The sequence below is a fragment of the Odocoileus virginianus genome, chromosome 12 (genome assembly GCF_023699985.2).
Source record: "Odocoileus virginianus isolate 20LAN1187 ecotype Illinois chromosome 12, Ovbor_1.2, whole genome shotgun sequence".
Classification (NCBI taxonomy): domain Eukaryota; kingdom Metazoa; phylum Chordata; class Mammalia; order Artiodactyla; family Cervidae; genus Odocoileus; species Odocoileus virginianus.
The window spans coordinates 11,125,618-11,149,777 of NC_069685.1; the positions used below are offsets into that span (position 1 = coordinate 11,125,618).

The following is a 24,160-nucleotide window of genomic DNA, read 5'->3' on the forward strand; positions in this document are numbered from 1 at the left end:
GTTGGCAGCATGTATCAATTTTTGAAATGTGTGTAGTTTTGACTATCTAGTGCCCTGGTTCAGATTTTAATCAAAGACAAGAACCTCTCAAATGCACAAAGACCCAGGTACTCAAAACCACTCACTCTAATGTTATTTTTATTAGCAAATATTTGGAAACTATTTAAGCATTCAACCATAGGGAATCAGTGGATTAAATTACAAAATGAGATGGGCTTTAGAAATGAATCTGTAGAACTATATTTATCATTAAACAAAAAGAAAAAATTTTAACACCACATTTTTAAAATTTTATTTTGTTTTGGAGTATAGCTGATTAGGGAGTCCCCGGTGGCTCAGATGGTACAAAATCCACCTGCAATGCAGGAGACCTGGGTTTGATCCCTGGGTCGGGAAGATTCCCTGGAGAAGGGCATGCCTCCCCACTCCAGTATCTGGCCTGGGGAATTCCATAGTCAGGGAACAGCAGGCTGCAGTCCATTAGGTTGCAAAGGGCTGGACACGACTGAGCGACTAACACCTCCACCTTCAGCACTGCTGATTAACAGTGCTGTGATAGGCTCAGGTACTCGGCCATCCACTTCCATGGACCCACCCATTCTCCCCCACGCTCCCCGCCCACCCAGGGGCCACATGACATTGAGCAGAGGACCCTGAGCTGTCCTGTAGGTCCCTGTTGGTCATTCATCTGACATAGAGCAGTCAACACTACATTTCAAGGTAATCCCATTTTGTAAAGAATGTGGTGTGAATTTCCAGTCAAGAGAACACTGAAACTTCAGGATGATCTGAAACAACGAAGAAGTTGACAATTCAGGGAGGAAGAAATTGGATCCAGAGAGATACACAGGAAACATGTAAACTGAAAATTTTAATGATGAATTTGTATTCATAAGTTTTTTTTTTTTGTATTCATAAGTTAAAATGAAATTCCAAACAACAGTAACAGGAAAGATGAGAGAAGGTTTTCAGTGTGTGGTTAGAGCTGGCCAAGATCTTTATCCAGAGGAGTACGGAGGCAGCAGGAAGCTTGAGATGACTGGAGAAGCTTACTGCTGTTTTTTAAAAAATTTTAGATGAAATAATGATGTAATAAGTTTTAATTAGATACAACAAAACCTGGTATGCACTGAAAAAATTCATCAGTTCCATAGTATGGTATTTTGTATTATTGTTGTTTAGTTGCCAAGTCACGTCCAACTCTTTTGTAACTCCGTGTACTATAGCCTGCCAGGCTCCCTGTCCATGGAATTTCCCAGGCAAGAATGCTGGAGTGGGTTGCCGTTTCCTTCTTCAGAAACTTATTGTTGAGTAAGCATATTAAAACTTTAAATGTAAGTACCACCATATATAGCTACTTATAAGTCTAGGAAACATAATTTTGAGTAAACAAAGGACAGAATAATATAGAGAAAATAATACCATTTATCTAAAGCTTAAAAATTTATAAGACCATACCCTATTCCTTAGAAGTCCAAAAATTTTTAGTAAAAATATGAAAACATGAATAAAAATAATGCATACTAATCTCAAATAATGTAACTTCTGAAAATAAAGGGAAGAGAAAGGAGCCTGGGATCATGGAAGGGTACAAAGTTCGCTATAGCACATTTAATTTTTTACAGCAAAAATATGTATGTAAAGCAAATAGAGTGAAATGCTAACATTGATTAAATCCTGAGGTGGGTGTGTGAATTTTGCCCTTGTGATTCGTGGCCTCCAGTTCGAGCAGTGGGGTGGCCCTGAGTTGAATGAATGTCATCACAACCATGGATATCCTCAAACTTCTGGATGTGTAGTGAAATGAGACAGAAATGTGATTTAGGGTCTCACCAGGTGCTTATCTTTGTGGGGCTAGTGTACTTCAAGTCTTAACCTTGACTCTGTACATCAATAAACATGATTTTCCTCAGTTTACCCTGAGATCAGAGCTTCTCAAGTGGTGCTAGTGGTAAAGAAACCATCTGGCAATGCAGGGGATGCTAGAGACCCGGGTTCGATTCCTGGGTCGGAAATATCTCCTGGAGGAGGGCACGGCAACCCACTCCAGTATTCTTACCTGAAAAATTCCATGAACAGAGGAGCCTGGTGGGCTATACAGTCCATAGGGTTGCAAAGAGTCTGACATGACTGAAGCAACTTGGCATGCACGCACCCTAAGGTGAGGATCAGGTTTAAAACTCCTGAGTCACACCAACCCAGCAGAGAAGAGGAAAGCATTCGTTAAAGAAACATACAACCTTTCCACTTAGACAGCCAGCTCTGCTTTCATAGGTTACAGCCCTGGGAAACCAGATTATAATCAAAGGGTTATTTAGTCACTGTGAAATTTTTGTTCTTTGGCCAGGCAGCAGGACTTGTAGGATTTTAGTTCCGTCGACCAGGAGTGGAAGCCATGGCCCCCTGAAGTGGAAGCACAGGCTTCTAACCACTGGACCACCAGGGGATTCTTGAGCCAGGGATATTCTTAACAGTCAGTGTTATTGCATTGTGTTAGGTTAATGTATCCATTTCAAATAGAATTAGTTAAATTCAGTGATTGCTGAGCACCCTCCAAAACCCCACAAGGAAGACCCAGCGATCGTGATGGGCTGTTTGTGCAGCCTCTTCCCTGAGAGCCCTGGAGATTTGATGACAGATACTTCATCTCTGCCTCTCCACTCTCCAACCTTCCTGGTGCCACACCTCTGGTGGTCCTTTCCTTGGACCAGCCAGAGTGCAGGATGTTAGTTCAAAACTTTCTTGATGCTATTGCTTTCCATATAACATGTGTTCACATCACCCAAACAGAATCTATGCCCCCAGTTCTTTTTCCACACTTCACACGCACTTAGATTACTAGCACAGTGATAATTTTATTCATTAGTTGATGCTTACTAGATTTATTCCTTTAAATAAAACAATTATTCTTTTTAAACATCAACTTTTTTTTTCTTTCTTTTTTTTCCATTTATTTTTATTAGTTGGAGGCTAATTACTTTACAACATTGCAGTGGTTTTTGTCATACATTGAAATGAATTAGCCATGGATTTACATGTATTCCCCATCCCGGTCCCCCCTCCCACCTCCCTCTCCACCCGATTCCTCTGGGTCTTCTCATAAACATCAACTTTTTAATATACATAATACATGCACATTTGTATGAAATGCAACAAAACAAAAGGATGCACAGTGAAACCTCCACTTCCTTTCCTCCTTTGTCACCTATTTATTAATTTATTTTTCATCTTCTTCCAGTAGTCTTCCTGCTGCCAAACCTGAGGAATTGCTTAGAAAACACATTCCAGGTTAGGTTCTTCTCATACGTGTTCTCCCAGCAATTCATTCTTGCTCACTTGTTTGTCTCTGTTTATAGATTATCAGCTTCTTAATGGATGGGATATTCTTTACCTTGTTTAATTCCCAGCACCTAGCACAATAAATATACCTTAGTACATGGTACAATAAATATTTGTTGAATGAGTATATATTATCAGTAACTGACATTTACTAAATGGCTAGGATAAATTGGAATAAGATATTGTACTAAGATCATTATTTATGGCAGAAGACAGATACACCTTACCCATATTCCCCATGCCTTTGCTATTTGGATACATACAGGGTCAACTTTCAAATGTGTTTTTTTGCCTGAGAGCTTTCTCTGATCATTCAAGCCCAAGATGTAAGGGATTAATGATCCCCTCCCACTACCACCAGTGCGTGGGTGCTAAGTGGCTTTAGTCATTTCCAGCTCTTTGTGATGCCATGGACTGTAGTCCAGCAGGCCCCTCTGTCCATGGATTCTCCAGGCAGGAATACTGGAGTGGGCTGCCATTTCCTTCTCCAGGGGATCTTCCTGACCCGGGGATTGTACCCTGTCTCTTTATGTGTCCTGTGTTGGCAGGCAGGTTCTTTACCGCTAGTGCCAACTGAGAACCCTACTACCACCAGTAGCACTCAACCAATGACTGACGGGAGGTGGAGTGAAATACCCAATTCCTTTGCCCTTGGGTGGGATAACCCTGAGGTTTGTGTCCTACATTTGCTTCCAGGACTTCAAAGCAAGGTTAAGCCCCAGTGACCTATAATGATAACCTGTACGAAAATGTACCAAGCTGATACCAGTGATGTTGATATTCGCATTGTTGTCTCTAATTGGTCTAACTTGTATCATGTGACTGATATTAGTTTCTGAACTAATCACCATCCCTGGTCTGGTTGATCAGACTTGGGTCACATGTCCACCCTTAGAATAAATTTCACCAGAATCACAAAAGATTGAGGATGAGAAAGAGAAAGAAATCAGAGGCCGTTTCCAGAAAATATTGTGATTAGATGTGGAACAGTTAAAGAGCAACTGTGTTCCATTACAGACAGAGGACTGAGATTCACTGAAAAAGAAAAAAGTTTTTTTTCATTAAGATTTATAGCTAGTCTGAATTATTTATCAGGTCTTCTAAGGAAAATAATATTTCTCTATTTTAAACTTTCCCATAGAGCATAAAATGAAAGATTTCTTTTTTAAATAAGATAGATACTTTTCTTTGGTGTGAGTGTGATAATATTCACCCTCAGTGAGGCCATAGGCCAAGCAGTTGGCTTTTACAAACATATTGAAGTATTATTCACCTCTGCAAATATACCTGAGTGGACAGAATTTTTCGAGACAATATTTAAAGGAGTTTTCATAAAGAGAGAACTATTTTGAGCATCTGAATGCAGAAAGTTAGAGGTGTCAGCAATCCAACATACTTGAAGTTTCTCACATTAGAAGGCCTTAAACTGAGATTTCCTCCCTAAAGTGTCTTGTTTTTGCTGTTAGTAAATTCTTCAAATCTAAAGGATTAAATTTCTCACTGATCATTCCGATTCTTTTATTCTACCTCCCACTGTCGTAGAAATACTAAATTTCTCATCAATTCATTATGTTCAAGCACAGGAATAATTATGCTACCCATCTTCAGTGTACAGCCTAAATAGTTAAGGAATCACTGGTCCTGTGGAATGGATGTGGAACTCAATCTTATCTAGAGGTTGTGCATGCTCAGTCATGCCTGACTCTTTGAGACCCCATGGATTGTAGACTGCCTGGCTCCTCTGTCCATGGAGTTCTCTAGGCAAGAATACTGGCGTGGGTTGCCATTTTCCTACTCCAGGGGATTGAACCTGCCTCTCCCGCGTCTCCTGTACTGGCAGGCAGATTCTTAACCACTAGCGCCACCTGGGAAACAATACGTGTAGGCAATTTGACATTTTCCATGTACAGAAATCCTGCCCTTTCTTTCCAGTGCTGGCTTGGATATTTGCGGCCCCAGGGTGACTGACTGAAGCACAGTTCAGGTCTGCTTGACTTTTAGTTATAGCGATATAAAGGCAAGTTTCTTTTCAATAGAAAGAAAAGACTTCGTGGGGACAGTAATTGCTGGAATGAATTTTCAGCTTGACATCTGTTCCAGACTCACCTGCAGCTGTTGCTTACCTACTTAGAGGCAGCTGGTGACGGGACAAAGCCCAAGATGTGTGAGAGAAGGAGCTGGGAAAACTAAACCTTTCTATGTCGCCGCCCCCTGAGCCCCAGGCTGAGTTACACCGGGATCACACAATCATTCTTTCTACAGAGTGTCCTCAATTTGGGCTGCACGTTGGAATCACCTGGAAGCTTTAAAAGTTCTGATGTCCAATCTACACCCTAGACCTCTAAGAATCTCTAAGAGTGCAATCCAAGCATTAATAGTTTGTAAACCGCCCAGGGTGGTTACAATGTATAGTTAAGCGCTGAGAACCATTGCCTAGAACCCTAGGATTGTTGTTGCTCCATTCCGGGTGGAAGTTAGAAAGAATGGAGAATGAAGGTAAAAAGAATAGAGGAATCTGGGGAAAGACAAGGGGCCAGGGGGTAAAGAAAGGCTGCATTTGTAAAGATTTGACCATCAAGGAACTTCTCTGGTGGTCCAGTGGTTAAGACTCCACAGTCCCAGTGCAGGCGGCCCTGGGTTTGATCCCTGGATGGGAAACCAGATCTCTCATGTTGCAACTGAAAATCCCACATGCCACAATTAAGAGCTGGTGCAACCAGATACATAAATGAATTTTTTTTTTAATACTTTAAAAAAAAGACTTGATTGTCATGGAGAAGATACATACTTCTGGAAAAACATTGGAGTTAAGATTTGGGGAAAATAGAGGAAAAAAGTCTCACAATTAGAAAAAACCAAGATATGTTTCAAGCTTGGAAAGAAGCAGCCCATGGGAAGCATGACTCCAGGCTCTATTCTAATACTGACAGTGAGGGGTACTCAGCCAGCATCTTTCTTTGGAAAGGTCTTTATATTACCAACTCAGCATCTGCCTTCTTTCTAAATTATATCCATGTTTCCAGTTCTGCTCTTTAAATGATTCAGGATAAATTCAATTCTCTTCTGTCCAGCAGCTCTTTGTACGGAAGGTAACTCTCTCCTACCCCTACACACATACCCCCTGCATGCTAATTAGTGCTAATATTAAAACATCAACTCAGATGTTTAAAAAGCCCTTCATATCCATTGTTATTTGGTCCCCACCATGCCCTACAAAGTAAGCATTACTTAATTTTTCCAATTTACACATCATAAATGCAAAGTTCAGAGAGCATAGTGCTTGGCTAAAATCACATAAACAAATGCCAGAGTCACGACTTGAACCCAGACCTTCTGACCCTAGATGTGTGTCTTTTCCACCATATTTGTTATAGATTCTAGTCTTTGGTTAACACATCTAGGATGTCATCAGGGGTTCTTTTTTTCCCCTCAGTTTTTTTATATAAGTTTTATTGAGATATAATTTGTATACCGTGAACCTCACCTTTTAAAAATATACAATTCCGTGGTTTTAGTATATTCACAGAGTTGTGCAACTATAGCAAAAATCTAATTTTAGAACATTTTCATCACTCCCCCAAAGAAACTACATGTCCCTTAAAAGTTACTCTCTATTACCTCTTCCCTCCAGCTCCTAGAAAGAATGTGGTTTATCCATATAATGGAAGATTATTCAGCTATAAAAATGGATGAAGTATTGACACATACTATAACATGAATGATCTTTGAAACATCATAGGGGGTAAAACAAGCCAGATACAAAAGATCACAAACTGTATGATCCCATTGATATGGAATGCCAAGAATAGGCAAATCCATAGAACCATTAGCATGTTTTTAATTGTGAGAAAAAACACGTAACGTAAAATTTACCATTATAACCAGTTTTAAGTGTATAGTTGAGTGTTATTAATTTCATTCACATTACTGTTCAATCATCACCATTATCCATCTCCAGACCTTTTTCATCATCCCCAAATAAAACACTTTACTCTTTAAATCATGACTTCCCAATCTCCCTCCCCCGGTCCCTGGCAACCACCCTTCTGCTTTGAGTCTATGAATTCAGCTCCTCTAAGCCTCTCATGTAAGTGGAGTTGTACAGTGTTTGTTCTTAGCTATCTGGCTTACTTCGTTTGGCATAACATAAGATACCACCATGTTGTAGCACGTGTCAGAATTTCCTTCCTTTTTTAAAAGCTATGTAATATTCCACTGTACGTATATACCACACTTTATTTACCCATTAATCTATCAATGGACATTTGCATTGCTTCCACCTTAGGCTATGGTGAATAATGCTGCCATGAACTTGAGTATGCTGCTGCTGCTGCTGCTAAGTTACTTCAGTCGTGTCCAACTCTGTGCAACCCCATAGACGGCAGCCCACCAGGCTCCCCTGTCCCTGAGATTCTCCAGGCAAGAACACTGGAGTGGGGTGCCATTGCCTTCTCCGTAACTTGAGTATACAGAGCGTAAAACTATCTCTGAGATCCTGCTTTCAGTTCTTTCAGGTGTTTATCCAGAAAGGAATTGCTGGCACATATGGCAATCTGTGATTACCTGCAGATACAATCACTGTGGATGGTGATGGCAGCCACGAAATTAAAAGACACTTGCTCCTTGGAAGGAAAGTTATGACCAACCTAGACAGCATATTAAAAAGCAGAGACATTACTTGGCCAACAAAGGTCCGTCTAGTCAAGGCTATGGTTTTTCCAGTGGTCATATATGGATGTGAGAGTTGGACTATAAAGAAAGCTGAGCACTGGAGAATTGATGCTTTTGACCTATGGTGTTGGAGAAGACTCTTGAGAGTCCCTTGGACTGCAAGGAGATCCAACCAGTCTATCATAAATGCAGTCAGTCCTGAATATCCATTGGAATGACTGATGCTGAAGCTGAAACTCCAATACTTTGGCCACCTGATGCAGAGAGCTGACTGATTTGAAAAGACCCTAATGCTGGGAAAGATTGAGGGCAGGAGGAGAAGGGGACGACAGAGGATGAGATGGTTGGATGGCATCACCGACTCGATGGATGTGGGTTTGGGTGGACTCCGGGAGTTGGTGATGGACAGGGAGGCCTGGCGTGCTGCGGTTCATGGGGTTGCAGAGTCGGACATGACTGAGAGACTGAACTGATCTGATGGTAATCTGTTTTTAGTTTTTTTAAGGAACAGCAGCACTATTCCCAACAGTATTTGTAAGGAGTCACAGGAGCTTACAGTAAATGAATGCTTCCATTCTATCCATCATTTGTGTGGAGGCAGGACAAATCTGCCTGACAACAGTGTAATTCCATGTCCCCAAACAATGAGTAAGAAGCAAGCAATCTATTCCTCATCACTTGCACTGTTTTTCACAAACTATCAAGCTAATCAGATGTCTCATTTTTCAAACTTCAGTGAATAAAGCTGATATCATCCTCAATGTATTATCAGCTAACTTAAGGAGAAAATTAAAGTATTTCTTCATTTTTAATCATCCCGAGAGTCAAAGTTTTTTCCTTGCTTGAGCAGAGCCTGCCTGTGAATGTTCAGAGGAAAAGCCTGTTTGTGAGTGGGTGGTGTCTATGTGTGGCCCAAAGAGTATGTTCTACACTGAATTTTAGTCAGAGAGGATTCAATTTGCATCCCCTAATGGTTTAGTTACACTCATGCCTCAAGGCAAAGGAATAGACTGGATTTTGTATCACTTTATTTTTCTAAGCTGTTTCTGATTTGGAAAGAAGGAAAGGATGTCCTACCTATTTTCCCTTACTGTCTAGTGTTTTCTTTTTCTTTTTTTTCCCCATCCCAAATGTCTTTCTCCCCCAAAAAGAAAATATTCAGTCTTAAATTCCTCAATTTATTACTAACATTTTCTTTGCAGAAGTAATGGAAAGAAAACCACCAGATGGTCTGATTGGCATCAGTGCCCTATGGGGAGGACAGTCAGCAACACAGATAATCTTCCTGTGTTGGGAAACCCTTCTAGCCCCCCTAAAATGGGCTCCAGCTTAATAAGCCAGTGCACGTCTTCCATGAAAAAGTCATCTCCTACTCAACGACACTCATATTAAGCCATCTCAGAATGATTCACCTCTCAAATTCTTTGCCAACAAAACCAAGAATCTGAAGTGGTTTTTTTTTTTTTGGTTTTGTTTGTTTTGAGCTCCACAGTGTGGCATGTGGGATCTTAGTTCCCCAACCAGGGATGGAAGCCGTGCCCACTGCAGTGGAAGCTCAGAGCCTTAAATCCCTGGACCACCAGGGAACTCCCCAGTAACTTTTAAAATTAACTAGTTTGCCTTGATTATGTGGTTTGTGCAACAGGGTTATCATTACCATCTTTCTAAAGTCCATATATATGTGTTAGTATACTGTAATGGTCTTTATCTTTCTGGCTTACTTCGCTCTGTATAATGGGCTCCAGTTTCATCCATCTCATTAGAACTGATTCAAATGAATTCTTTTTAATGGCTGAGTAATATTCCATGGTGTATATGTACCACAGCTTCCTCATCCATTCGTCTGCTGATGGGCATCTGGGTTACTTCCATGTCCTGGCTATTATAAACAGTGCTGCGATGAACATTGGGGTGCACGTGTCTCTTTCAGACCTGGTTTCCTCGGTGTGTATGCCCAGAAGTGGGATTGCTGGGTCATATGGCAGTTCTATTTCCAGCTTTTTAAGAAATCTCCACACTGTTTTCCATAGTGGCTGTACTAATTTGCATTCCCACCAACAGTGTAAGAGGGTTCCCTTTTCTCCACACGCTCTCCAGCATTTATTGCTTGTAGACTTTTGGATAGCAGCCATCCTGACTGGCGTAAACACTCATCTTATTGAAGAGAAGTCCATCGGACACTCCCTCCTGGTTGTGTAGAGTAACATGTGGGCTCCCAGGAGTGAACTCCAGGGGAACAGGTTACATTTGTTAATCTTTTAGATGGGGAAAACAATTTTGCCCATGCTGATGGAAGGCCATCAAGAACTTCCCTCCATCTGCTATGAAGGTCCCACTGCATCAACTGACAGTGTCAAAGTCCCCAGGATCCCTGGTGCCACTGCATTTGCGTCAGCCTCAAAGTCACCGTCAGAATGACTGAACTCGGAGTCCTCAGAGCTCTACCTGCTGTGGGCAGGAGCCCTGCCTTCACTTTCAATGAACTCTCAGCCTCGGCACCTTTATCTGCCCCAGAATCTCCTAGGAAAAATCTCATATTCTCCATCCCTATTCACTTCAGCAACTTTGAGAAAGTCAAGACTCCCAGAACACGCTACTTTACTCTAGCACTGACTCCCTCTGTGAATCCTATAATAACCTGACCCAATCTTTCTTTCCTCTGCAATCATAGTCTCTTTTGCTGTAACCTACAGAACTGGATCAGTGGTAAAGAATCTGCCTGCCAATGCAGGAGACACAAGAGATGCAGGTTCGATTCCTGAGTTGGAAAGACACCATAGAGTAGGAAATGGCACCCCACCCCAGAACTCTTGCCTGGAAAATTCCATGGGCAGAGGAGCCTGGCAGGCTACAGTCCATGGATCGCAAAGAGCGATTGAGCACACCAGAATTCCAAGTCTGTATCAACAGGTCTCCTAGAGACGTCCCTTGCAGTCCAGTGGTTATGATTCTGCCCTCTCACTGCCAAGGGCCCAGTTCAGTCCCTGGGCAGGGATCTAAGATTCCATGAGCTGTGCAGTGCCACCAAAAAAATAAAACAGAACAAAGTCTTCTATATCCTCAATCTTGTCTTGCTGCAACTCTAACCCAGCACTCCCCTGAAAACACTGCATCTGCTAAAGTCGCCTCAGGCAGTGACTGCTTTTGTTTCCTATCCCTAAGCCCAGAAGTGGTACTGTCCTTTGTGTCCTTCATGGCCACTTCCATACCGTGCCTTCTCCTCTTTCTTAAACCTACTAACTCCTTGGAAGCTCATGCCTGCGTGTGTGCTAAGTCACTTCAGTCGTGTCCGACTCTTTGTGACTCCTATGGACTGTAGCCTCCAGGCTCCTCTGTCCATGGGATCCTCCAGGCAAGAGTACTGGAGTGGGTTGCCATGTCCTCCTCCAGGGGATCTTTCCAAACCAGGGATCGAACTCACATCTCCCACAGCTCCTCCATTGCAGGCAGATTCTTTACCGCTGACTCACGGCAGAAGCCCTGGAAGCTCATACTTTTGCCACTTCCTCTATGATGCCCCCAACTTGTCATCACCTACAGCTCTCCAGGTCACTCCTCATGAGTTCTTAAAGCTTTTAGCTCTTGCCTCACTGCCCACCTCTTCAGTCATCTCATTATCACTGAGATGATCCTTCCATTATCGTGAGTTCTTGGGTCCTTGACTGCCTCCCTCCAAGGAGCTTGTCCTTCACACTGTTCAGCCACCTACCTCCAAAGTTATCTAGACTACATGACTGCCTTTCCCATGATTCATTTTCAAGCACTTTTCACTCCAACGCCACTTCATTTTCTCTAATATCCAGATATAGGTGGTTTTTCAACCCCTCCAGCACCTCCACACCCTCACTCGCCTCATACCTTTTTGGTTTTTTTTGCCACACCAAATGGCTCATGGGATATTAGTTCTTTGACCAAGGATTGAACACGAGCCCTCGGCAGTGAAAGCATGGAGGTGATATCCAGGTAGACCACCAGGGTACTTCCCTTCTGACATAGTTTTGGCTCTGTTATTCTTCATTAAACTTATTCCTTGGGTACATGTTCAAATCTCTTGCTCTTCTTTCTTCAAGCGGGGTTATGTGGGAAAGTGCCCACTTGGCTAAATCCAACCCCTCCCTGCCTTGCTGGTCTCACTGCAAACTCATCACTGCCCTTTCAGTGTCCAATAGGTACTGCTCCTGCCTCCCCTACCCAGTCCAGTCACCCTAAGCCCCCGCAGATTATCACTTCTCACTCACTCAATCCTCCTTCCTTCTCCTGCTATTTCCCAGCTTGCAACTGATGACCTTGATTCTTATTTCATTGAGGAAATAGAAACAATCAGAAAACAATTATTATTGGCTGCTACAACTGAATTTACAAAACCAGCTGTATTGGTGCCCACCTCTTTTGTTGGGCAATCCCCAGCTCCTTCTTACATCCAAGGCTCTCACTCGTCTAGAGGCCTCTTCTGCATCATGGACTTCCTCCTTACTTCATTCTTCCCTTGGGCCTATGAACAAGCAATAATATTGCCCAACTGAAATTTAAGAAAGAAATCTCTTGATCCCACGTCTACATTCAGCTATAGACTCCTTGTCTCCTTTCTGCAGCACAATTCTTAGGCTAATTAGTCTTATTCTCACAGCTCCATTTCCTCCAAGAATGGGTTCTTTTTCTGAGCCCACTTTTATCAGACTGCAGGCCATTCTCAGCACAGCGGCCAGAGTTAGCTTGAAAACACTGGAGGCGAGTGATGCTGTTTACCTGCTCCAAACCTCCCATTATTTAAAGCCCAAGACAACTTGCTCACTGTCACCTCCAAGGTGGCCCCTTTCTCTCTTCATCACCTACCCTCTCCCCTGTCCTCCCTGCAGCAGCTACACAGGCCTCCTTATGGGTCCTAGAAGATGCCATTTATGCTCTCAAGGTGTTTTGTTTTTTTTTTTTTAATATGCTTTATCACTCTGCTAGCTCTCTCACATCTTTCAAAAAATGAACTTCTCTTTAAGGCATTCCCTGGCCACCCTATTTAAAATTTCAATTTCCTCAATCCGTGATGTTTTGTACCTCTTTTCCTTTTTAATTTATTTTTTCTTTTTCACACTTAATGTTATCATCTATGCTAAATATTTTACTTATTTGTCCTGTTTATTCAGTACCCTCTTCTTTGAGGATAATTTTTTAGTTGTGTTTACTATTATCCCTAGCACCTAGGACAATGTCTGGCACATAGTAGGCATTTGCTGAATTTTGACTAAATAATGCTTTGAGATGTTGATATGGATCATTCCTGTAATATGACATGGATCATTGCTGTAATAGAATATCAAATGATGATAGAAAATTGGTGAGAATATGATATAAAGTGATGGTGAGAGAAAGACTGCTTTTACGGAATTCAGTGTTAGGGTGAATTATAGCCTTTGTTTTTGTGGGAGGAGATAGTAGTAAACAAACAAATAAATAAAGGAGAGCACATAGGCATCAAATGATAAATGCTGTGAAAAAGCAAACAGTGGGTGGAACTGTCTGGTGGTCCAGTGATTAGGACTCTGCACTCTCAGTGCTGAGGACCCAAGTTTGATCCCTGGTCAAGGAACTAAGATCCCACAAGCTGGGTGACTTGGCCAAAAACAAACAAAAAAAAGAAAATGGTACATAAAGGGAAAGAGATTATGCTTTGGATGTATTTTATTTGTTTATCATTTTATCGAGGTATAATTGCCATGTAACATCCTATTACTTTCAGGTGTACAACATAATGATTCGCTGTTTGTATGCATGACAAAGTGATCTACACAGTAAATCTAGTGACCATCAGTCACCATACAAAGTTAACCATGTTTTTTTTTTCCTGGTGCTGAGAACCTCTAAGATTTACTCTCTTGGTAGCTCTAGTCACCATGCCGGACATTATGGATGTGTTATTTTATACTGGTGACCGTGGAAAGCCTCTTAGAGGAGGTGATGTTTGCACAGAGACCTAACGGAAGTGAGGAAGGAAGCCAAGCGGATGTTTCAGTGAATGTTCCGCACAGAAGAGATCACAAGTACAAACGCCCTGAAGCAAACGTACAACCAGCAGGGAGGTCTGGGGTGACCACAGTGAGTCTAAGGAGGATGGGGCAGAGTGAGCCTGATATAGAGGCAGGGGTCTTGATGGAAAGGCAAGGGACACTCTGGGCCCAGCTCATTTGAGTTCTTGTAGGCTGGGGTATTAGAAAGCAAAGACATCACTTTGCCAACAAAGGTCTGTCTAGTCAAAGCTATGGTTTTTCCAGTAGTCATGTACAGACGTGAGAGTTGGACTATTAAGAAGACTGAGCACCAAAAAATTGATGCTTTGGAACTGTGGTACTGGAGAAGACTCTTGAGAGTCCCATAGACAGCAAGGAGATCAAATCAGTAAATCCTAAAGGAAATCAGTCCTGAATATTCATTGTAAGGACTGGTACTGAAGCTAAAGCTGCAATACTTTGGCCACCTGATGCAAAGAGCCACCTCACTGGAAAAGACCCTGATGCTGGGAAAGATTGAGGGCAAGAGGAGAAGAGGGAAACAGGGGACAAGATGGTTGGATGGCATCACCGACTCAATGGACATGAATTTGAGCCAAGCTCTGGGAGATGGTGGAAGCCTGGCCTGCTGCAGTCCAAGGGTCATGACTTAGTGACTGAACAACAATAGCAAAGGCTGGGGTAAAGCTTTTGGACTATTACTGGGAGTGAGCTGGGAAGTCCTTGCAGAGTTTTGAGTAGAAGGGAGTCATGATCTGACTTGCATGTTATAGAAGACTCACCCAGGCTCCTGGGTGGAGAGTAGGTGTAGGGAGTTAAGGGCAACAACAATAAGGAAGCCAATGACCATCATCAAGAAGGAGTTGATGGTATTAATAGAAATACTAAAGACTGGCAAAGTTTGGAAATGGATTGAATGTAGAGACAACAGCATTTGAGATTAGATGTGGGATATGATAGAAAAGATTTAAGACAACTCCAATATTTTGGGCTGAATAGCTAGGAGACTGGAGTTGCCACATCATAAGAAGGGGCAAATTTTGAGGGGTGGGGTGATAGCTTAAATAAAAAATTTTTTTTTCATGCTAAGTTTGAGATTCTCAAATTCTCAAGCCAAGAGTTTCAGTATGTAGTTTGTTATATGGATTTGAAGTCCAGGGAATAGATAGAGGCTGAAGACACAAATTTGAGAAGCCTCAATAGATAGTATTTCAAGTCCTGGGGTTGGATGGCTTTAAATTCCAGACAGTGAGTATAACAGAGATACGATCTGAAGAGAGCTCAAAGATGGGAAAGAATCAGCAAAAGAGCCTGGAAATTAGAAAGAGAATCTGGAAAGGATGGAGTCCTTAGGCTAAGTACAGAAAGTGTTTCAAGAAGGAAGGAGCAATTATCTCTGTCTGACAGGTAAGAGGACTGAGAAAATGGAGACCTCTAGTGATCCTGACAAGAGCAGCTTCACAAAACGGGAAGCCCATTGCAAAATTCTGAACAGATAAATGACGTCATTGCCTTCAGTTTTTCAAGCTAACTCTAACCACTGTGCTGAGAATAGCCTGCAGAGGTTAAGAGAAGTGAGAATAAGGCTTTTCATAATCCAGATGAGAGATGAGTGGTTTGGGCCAGTGGTTTGGTAAAGCTGGTACTGAAAAGTGGTCTTATGCTAGATGTACTTTAAAGGTAGAGCTGTCCATTTTTGCAGATGGACTGGAGCAGATTGTTAGGAAAATAAAGGAGTCAAGGATGACACCCAAGCAATTGGCTTGAGCAACTGTGGAACAGAACTGCCTTAAACTAAGGTGATGAAGGCTTCATGAGGTGACAGGAACTCAGTTTTCAATGTGTTTACCCTGAAATGCCTATTAAGCATGTACCAATTAAAATGTCAAGTTTCTTGTTCAGTTGCTGAGTCACATCCGACTCTTTGCAATCCCATGGACTGCAGCATGCCAGGCTTCCCAGTCCACTACCATCTCCTGGAGCTTGCTCAAACTTTTGTCCATTGAGTCGGTGATGCCATCCAACCATCTTGTCCTCTGTCATCCCCTTCTCCTCCTGCCTTCAATCTTGCCCAGCATCAGGGTCTTTTCCAGTGAGTTGCCTCTTCACATCAGGTGGCCAAAGTATTGGAATTTCAGCTTTAGCATCAGTCTTTCCAATGAATATTTAGGACTGATTTGCTTTAGGATGGGCTGGTTGGATCTCCTTGCAGTCCAAGACACTCTCAAGAGTCTTCTCCAACACCACAGTTCAAAATCATCAAATTCTTTGGCACTCAGCCTTCCTTATGGACCAACTCTCACACCCATACATGACTACTGGAAGAAACATAACTTTAACTAGATGGACCTTGGTTGACAAAGTAATGTCTCTGCTTTTTAATACACTGTCTAGGTTGGTCATACCTTTTCTTCCAAGGAACAAGTGTCTTTTAGTTTCATGGCTGCAGTCACCATCCACAGTGATTTTGGAGCCCAAGAAAATAAAATCTCTCACTGTTTCCATTGTTTCCCCATCTATTTTCCATGAAGTGATGGGACCAGATGCCGTGATCTTAGTTGTTTGAACATTGAGTTTTAAGCCAGCTTTTTCACTCTCCTCTTTCACCCTCATCAAGAGGTTCTTTAGTTCTTCTTCACTTTCTGCCATTAGGGTGGTGTCATCTATGTATTTGAGGTTATTGATATTTCTCTTGGCAATCTTGATTCCAACTTGAACTTCATCCAGCCTGGCATTTCACATGATATACTCTGCATTGAAGTTAAATAAGGAAGGTGTAAATATGCAGCCTTGACGTACCCCTTTCCCAATTTGGAACCATTCTCTTGTTCCATGTCTGGTTCTAACTGTTGCTTCTTGACCTGCATACAGGTTTCTCAGGAAGCAGGTAAGGTGGTCTGGTATTCCCATCTCTCCAAAAATTTTCCATAGTTTTTTATGATGTGATTCTGGATAAAAGAGTTTTGAATATTAAGTCTAGATCAGTAGGTTTTTAATTTTTATTGTTTTCCATTTATTTTTATTAGTTGGAGGCTAATTACTTTACAATATTGTAGTGGTTTTTACCATACATTGACATGAATCAGCCATGGATTTACATGTATTCCCCATCCTGATCCCCCCTCCCACCTCCCTCCCCATCTCATCCCTCTGGGTCTTCCCAGTGCACCAGGCCCGAGCACTTGTCTCATGCATCCAACCTGGGCTGGTGATCTGTTTCACCCTAGATAATATACATGTTTCGATGCTGTGCTCTCAAAACATCCCACCCTCGCCTTCTCCCACAGAGTCCAAAAGTCTGTTCTGTACATCTGTGTCTCTTTTTGTTTTGCATATAGGGTTATCATTACCATCTTTCTAAATTCCATATATATGTGTTAGTATACTGTATTGGTTTTTATCTTTCTGGCTTACTTCACTCTGTATAATGGGCTCCAGTTTCATCCATCTCATTAGAACTGATTCAAATGAATTCTTTTTAATGGCTGAGTAATATTCCATGGTGTATATGTACCACAGCTTCCTCATCCATTTGTCTGCTGATGGGCATCTAGGTTGCTTCCATGTCCTGGCTATGATAAACAGTGCTGCGATGAACATTGGGGTGCACGTGTCTCTTTCAGATCTGGTTTCCTCGGTGTGTATGCCTTGCACAACAAAGAAAACTATAAGCAAGGTGAAAAGACAGCCCTCAGATTGGGAGAAAATAATAGCAAATGAAGCAACAGACAAAGGATTAATCTCAAAAATATACAAGCAACTCCTGCAGCTCAATTTCAGAAAAAATAAATGACCCAATCAAAAAATGGGCCAAAGAACTAAACAGACATTTCTCCAAAGAAGACATACAGATGGCTAACAAACACATGAAAAGATGCTCAACATCACTTATTATCAGAGAAATGCAAATCAAAACCACAACGAGGTACTATTACATGCCAGTCAGGATGGCTGCTATCCAAAAGTATATAAGCAATAAATGCTGGAGAGGGTGTGGAGAAAAGGGAACCCTCTTACACTGTTGGTGGGAATGCAAACTAGTACAGCCGCTATGGAAAACAGTGTGGGGATTTCTTAAAAAACTGGAAAAGAACTGCCATATGACCCAGCAATACCACTTCTGGGCATACACACCGAGTAGGTTTTTTAAAGTGATTGTAAGTAAAAGGAGAATGTTGGAAGTAACCTGTATTAGTCATGATAATCTAGGGATTTTGAGCAGGATTGAATTATTCCAGGGAGTTAGAAGTTTATATCACTATTGAAAGCAAGAAGAGTGAAGATCTAGTGACGATCAGCTCCTGTTTAGTGATGAAGTAGGACACAAGGTTCAGGGCCTTGAGCAGTTAGTAAAAGTTGAACAAGGCAGCAGAAAGATTCCTCCAGGCCAGCTCATGATACGTCAAATGAAGAGTTAAATTTGAGACATAATGAGATTTTATGTTGTTTGTTTTCCCTGCAGACATTTAAAGTAGTTCTATTTAGGGAATTCCGCAGTGGTCCAGCAGTTAAGAATCTGGCGTGCAATGCATGGGATGCTGGTTTGATCCTTGGTTGAAGAACTAAGACCCCACATGCTGGAGGGCAGCTAAGCCCAAGCATCACAATTAAGACCCCACACGGCCAAATAAAATTTAAAAAAAATAGCAGTTCTATCTAAAAGCTCTTTCAGGAGCAGAGCTGCACACTAGTTGTCAATAGGAGATATAAGCAAAGATTCAACTCTGATTTTTTTAAAATGCAGATTTTTCAGCCCATCCCAGTGATCCTGATCCATTCTGTGGTAAGGTTCAGGAATGTTTAACAAAAACCAGGAATAATTTTGAACACTGTGATAAACCCTGCTCTGAGTTGCGTGCAGACTGCAACTGTCGATAGAAACAGCTGCTGATGACGTGGGGTGCCCTTGATTGGTGCTAGAAGCCAGTGCTGCCTAGAAGCCAGTAGAAGGTTCAAAGAGAAAAGGTGTTATTATGACACAGGCTGAAGGTCTCCATTATTCTAGAATGTCCTCCATTATTCTAGAACGATCACACTTAAGAAAGAACAGATCAGGCCCCACTGTCTACCTCACTGTGGGGGGAAAGTGGAGAGTCTGGCCTTCTGTTCTAATTTTTAATAAAGAGAAAAAATAGCAATTCTCTCCAAATTTCCTGGAGCTTAGCTCATAAATGCTAGACATTGACTCTTTTACAAATTTTAAAATAATATTAATAACTTGGCTGTCAAATGCTTACCCAGAATGATGTATCCAAGAGAAATGAGAAAATAGTTATTTTTCCCAGGGCTAGTGTTAACTTTTGACCATATTTGGCGAAGTAGGAGGTATGGGCAGAGGTAATTGTATATTTTTAATGTGCAGATAAATCCCAAACAAAGCAGATTTTTTTTTCTTAATAAGGCTGATTTCATTATAAAGGAGTTTGTTGGCTTTTTTTTTGTCTTAGAAAGTTGTTTAATCAAGGTGTAAGTAAGTGTATTAATTTAAAGAAGAGTTTCAACCATTTAAATAAAACCAGCATGTCAGTATGTACCTGAGATATTTTCCTAAAATTTTCTCCTTATTACTAGCAACCACTTCACACCATTTAACTACTCAGCTCAATCAATTAAATTAGTCCCATGAAATAAAATGTGCAATAGAGATATTATCTGAAATCATTTTTATTCATGGCTAGAGACTATGAAGAGGCTTTTGACAAGCCCTTAAAAATCTTCTGGGTGATGTTGAAAACTTCAACGTACAAGTGATGATTCAGTTTGAGGGGTGAGAACCTCCTGGTGTGATAAGAGGCAATTCTACATAGAGAACACGAGAATGGCAAACCCCCAAGCTATACGAAGACGGTGAGAGTATCCACACATTCGTTACTGGAGTTTTCTGCTGCTGAGAAACTGAGAAATATGAATATGCAAAGCTCATAGACTGAACAGCATCTGCCTCTTTCAGCTGGTCCTCCTTCTGAGAAGGAAGTTGTTGTGCCCCTGGCTGTCTAAGTGCTGTGTTCTGAATCTCCAAAGCAAGCAGAAGAGAGAAGAAAAGGAGAGGGTGATGTGTTTACTTGTTTTTATAGCGAAAATTGAATTTGCCTCTTACAGAGCATGTGTTTTCAGACAAATAACAGGATCTAGCCAGTGATTTCTCAAAGAACTGTCTACCAGGATTCATTGTTCCTGGTTGTCCCAGAGGTGAAATAAGAGAAATCCCAATGCCTTGGCACCCTGAATTGCCCCCAGTGGTCTGCAAGTTCTAGAACTCCATCTCTTTCTCTGTTTTTTTTTTTTTTTTTTAATTTAAAAGATCAAAAGCAAATGCACCATCATGTTCATTTCATGTATTTCCATAATTGTCTTTGTACTCAAGACTTTTTTAAAAGTCCCAGTACTTTGTGAGAATTAGTGCTTGTTTGTCTATCATAAAAAAATCAATTTTATATAAGAATGGTTAATCCAGAAAAGCAGAACTCTTAAGTCTACCAGCATCCTCTCATTTTACCTTGTGGCAAATATATTGCCTTCTTCCTATCATACCCAGTCTCTGACTTCCTTTCCCTCCCTTGCCTATCAGTTCAGTTCAGTTTAGTCACTCAGTCATGTCCGGCTCTTTACGACCCCATAGACTGCAGCACACCGGGCTTCCCTATCCATCACCATCTCCTGGAGCTTGCTCAAGCTCATGTCCATCGAGTCGGTGATGCCATCCAACCATCACATCCTCTGTCATCCCCCTTCTCCTCCCACCTTCAATCTTGCCCAGCATCAGGGTCTTTTCCAGTGAGTCAGTTCTTCACATCAGGTGGCCAAAATATTGGAGTTTTAGCCTCAGCATCAGTCCTTCCAATGAATATTCAGGACTGATCTCCTTTAGGATGGACTGGTTGGATCTCCTTGCAGTCCAAGGGACTCTCAAGAGTCTTCTCCAACACCATAGTTCAAAAGCATCAATTCTTTGGTGCTCAACTTTCTTTATAGTCCAACTCTCACATTCATACATGACTACTAAAAAAAAAAGTAAACATCATAGCTTTGACTAGACGGACCTTTGTTGGCAAAATAATGTCTCTGCTTTTTAATATGCTGTCTAGGTTGATCATAGTTTTTATTCCAAGGAGCAAGCATCTTTTAATTTCATGGCTGCAGTCACCATCTGCAGTGATTTTGGAGCCCCCCAAAATAAAGTATCTCTCTCATTGTTTCCCACCTATTTGCCATGAAGTGATGGGACTGGATGCCATGAACTTAGTTTTTTGAATGTTGAGTTTTAAGTCAACTTTTTCACTCTCCTCTTTCACTTTCATCAGGAGGCTCTTAGTTCCTCTTCGCTTTCTACCATAAGGGTGGTGTGATCTGTGTATTTGAGGTTATTGAAATTTCTCCCAGCTATTCGGAACAGCAACCAAGCTCTCTTGGGCCAACAGCATCACCTATTGGTGATGATAGTAAATTGTTTAAAGAAACGACTAACCGGACATCCTTTGGAGTCAAATGGGTAAGATTCCACATTCAGAATGCAGGGGACCAGGGTTAGATCCATGGTCAGGGAACTAGATCCCACATGCTGCAACTAAGAGTTCACATGCCACAGTGAAGACTGAAGATCCTTCATGCCACAACCACTGGTGCTGCAAGCTGCAACTAAGATCTAGCACAGCACCACCCCCCACCCAAAAAAAAACCTGAAAAAACAAACAAAAAAACCAAGGAACATACCTTAATTTTTTTAAAAAAGAAAAGAAATGGTTTTAGCATATTTAGCGTACAAGCCATATTCTCCCATGTTCTCTATATTCAAAACTGAGTAAATCATTCTGGGAATTTTTCTTGATTGCACATCACACACACACATACTATTTCAGCCATCAGGAAAAGCTCCAACAACACCTGTCATTTTAAATCACATCCCCACACAGCACTGACCCTCTCTTTATATGACTCAATCTCATATTCTACCCAAGGACACAGACTGTTCACTATGACCTCTGGAACTCATTGTCTGTCATCAGCAAAATTTTCTATATCCTCAAGGTCTTCTCCACGTTATTTCCACCTCTTTATTCTAAGTGAAACCTGTATTTCCTACAGTGGCAAGTACATTGGTGACAAGTCACTTCAGTCATGTTCAACTCTTTGCAACTGCATGGACTGTAGTCTGCCAGGCTCCTCTGTCCATGGGATTCTCCAGGCAAGAAAACTGGAGACATGTCCTCCTTTAGAAGATCTTCCTGACCCAAGGATTGAATGTGCATCTCTTACATCCCCTGCATTGGCAAGCAGATTCTTTACCACTAGAACAACCTGGGAAGGCCGACAGCTGGAAGTACTCACTGCCAATTCTAGAGGAGTCCCCTTTTCTTCTCCCAAAACATTCCTGCTTCCTTCGAAGCTCAGCCATTGGTCATCCACTTCTCCATGTGTCAATCATCTACAGACTTTATAGTCACTTCTCATCATTCCTTGAATAGTCTCATGCACGACCCACTGTCACTCTCTGCAACAGCTCTCTTCTCATAATTCTTGGTGATTTCAAAATCGGGCTTTTGATGTCCTCTTCTCTCCTGGTCTTATTCTCCACATCATCCTAGCTCCCTGCTCCACGGTCATGCCCTATCATTACTAGTAACTGCTCCACCCGCACAATGTTAATTTCAGACATCATGCACTCCCACTCTGATAATTCTTTTTAGCCCAGGAGAAAAACTTATATTGACCTTAGCATTTGTCCCTCCCCTTACCTGGGTGACTGAGCATGCAGCCGTGCAAGCTTCGACCTGAAGTCATGTGTTTGCCATCCTTGTCCTGGTAGTGCTAGACAACTATTGTAAGGACAGTTTCATAACTTCTGAAATTAAATTTGGCAAAATATAAAAGTACATCACAGTCACTTTGAGAATTTCCTCATATTTCTCCCCAACATTTCACCCACATTAAATTAAACTTACTCTCCCTCAAGTTCTAGCATGTGAGGTGTTTAAGTTTTCATTACTTTCCGTGGATTTTGACTCTATTATAAAAGTATTTTTCTACTATTTTCCATCTGAATGTTAGCATTTAGTACAGAGCATTTTCTAGACCCTTTATAAGGCCTCAGACACCTCTGACATAATCCTATGGTGACTCTTTTTAGGGGAAGCAAGTGGGATAAATGAATTGTGATTATTGTTAAGCAAGATAGATCACAACCTGTGTGCCTCTTTCCAGAAGACAGATCACAAGGAAAGAAAATGTGCTGTGTCTGAAAACTCTCTGCTTAAAACTCCTGTTTTTAAAACTTTGCTCATTTTTTTCCGTGTTTCTGTAAAGGAATAAGGAGCCATTTCCAAGCAGTGTCCCCCGACAGGGTAAGAAGAGGGTTGTGTTGGAAGTTCACACACAACCATCATTTACTACTAGGATGAGTCAGAACTCAACCCCTAATCCTACCTTTTCACCTCCTCTCTCCAAATCATCACACAGTTATACAAACCAGTCATGAGTCCCCCTCGGCTGTTCTGTAAAAGACTAGAGTCCTTATCAGGCCAAGATGGGCTCAGAGCTACATACTCATCCCTCAGCATTTGAGAGGGAGTAAAGGTCAGGGCTTTTGTCCAGTATTTTCTGTTTCACTGAAATCTTTAAAAGTCACACTCATTCCACCCTGTCTGCCTCACTCTTGCCTGATCCCAGAAGCCTGTGTTTGCATTTTGGCCTCTGATATTTTAACATTGTTGTCATTGGATGATACATTCCTAGCAGCTAGCTAGCAAGTGACATACAATTCAAGTAGAAATTGAAAATGTTGCTTCTTCTTGAATAGGACAAAATTCGACAAAACAATTGGCCCAGGGTGGCTACAAATGAAGGTGAGGGGAGTTGAGCACTTTGGATGTTAGCACTGTAGACAGCATCTATCTCCCACTCCCCAGTAACCAAGACTTTTGAAATGCAAGGGTTTTTTTTCCTTCAAATTCATGGCTTATGCTGGAGACAAAGACATTTTGCAGAACTAACCAGATAATACTCAAAAGTGGATTATCAGGAGAACTATACAAACATGTCACTCCAAAACAGACCCTAAAAAGAACAGCATACATACTTCAGGTTCTTTTCTGCTTTTTGGCCATGCTGCAAAGCATGCAGGATGTCCACACATAGCTTTTGGGATCTTAGTTCCC

At 41.6% G+C, this 24,160-nt stretch overlaps 1 long non-coding RNA gene across 1 annotated transcript in view; it reads right to left on the reverse strand.

Annotated features, from left to right (window-relative positions):
• Positions 1-852: 852 nt before the first annotated feature.
• Positions 853-24,160, reverse strand: part of LOC110142190 (uncharacterized) — a 57,906-nt gene continuing 34,598 nt past the window's right edge. The window contains exon 3 of the long non-coding RNA XR_002315253.2: positions 853-3,410. This is a non-coding gene — a long non-coding RNA (uncharacterized lncRNA). The remainder of the gene's footprint in view (positions 3,411-24,160) is intronic.